Raw genomic sequence first — 865 nt, 5'->3', positions numbered from 1 at the left:
GTGAGTGACTTTATTCTCAGACCACAGAGAACAGGTTACATTCATTTAAGAAATGGTGTATGCATTAAGATGGTCTATCCATAAAGTCATTCACCAACTGTTTCAATGAACAATGGTTCTGCTTGGAGGGTGGCACAGACATTAGGTGAGGGTAAGAATTTGGTTCATTAGCTGTGATAATTTGGAAAAGCATTCATCTCAGAGAAAGAGTAACTTATAATGTCCTCTTCTTCAAACTTGATGCAAGGGTTACAAATGTCAAGCAAAGCATTCAGTCTCACTCTTTGTGGTTCTCTTACAAGCAACCTCCCTAGTTAATTGTCTGTTTCTTTTGGGTATATAAATACTTTTGAAATATATAAGCTATTCTGAAAAGCATAGTATAGTGTAAAAGCATGAAATAAACAATACTACTAATAGAGAGGCTGAGATAGGAGAAGCAAAATTTCAAGACCCATATGTTGTACACAGCCAGACACTGTCACAAACAAGCTGAAAGTGTATATATTGTACAATGTTGGACCTATTTCTCCAATTACCAAATTAGAGAGACCATTGGATGACAATCAACAAATTTCTAACTCCTCATATTATTGGATTTCAATCAATTAAGATATGTTGATAATATTAATTTTCATATTAAGATATTAAGAAAAAGGAATTGTCACTTCCTGTTGTTTTTATTGTAAGAGGTGGAATTAGGCTTGTGTGGATTTTTTGAAAGGTTACTTTCTTGCTTCTTCTAGGGTGTAGTTTTGCTCGTTATGGTGATGTTTTCCATCTATTATCCTTTGTAAAGCTGGATTTGTGGAAAGATATTGTATAAATTTTGTTTTGTCATGGAATATCTTGTTTTCTCCATCTA

The sequence above is a fragment of the Mastomys coucha genome, unplaced genomic scaffold (genome assembly GCF_008632895.1).
Source record: "Mastomys coucha isolate ucsf_1 unplaced genomic scaffold, UCSF_Mcou_1 pScaffold4, whole genome shotgun sequence".
Lineage (NCBI taxonomy): Eukaryota > Metazoa > Chordata > Mammalia > Rodentia > Muridae > Mastomys > Mastomys coucha.
The sequence above is the reverse complement of the archived record's forward strand: the minus strand, read 5'-3'. Positions refer to the sequence as shown.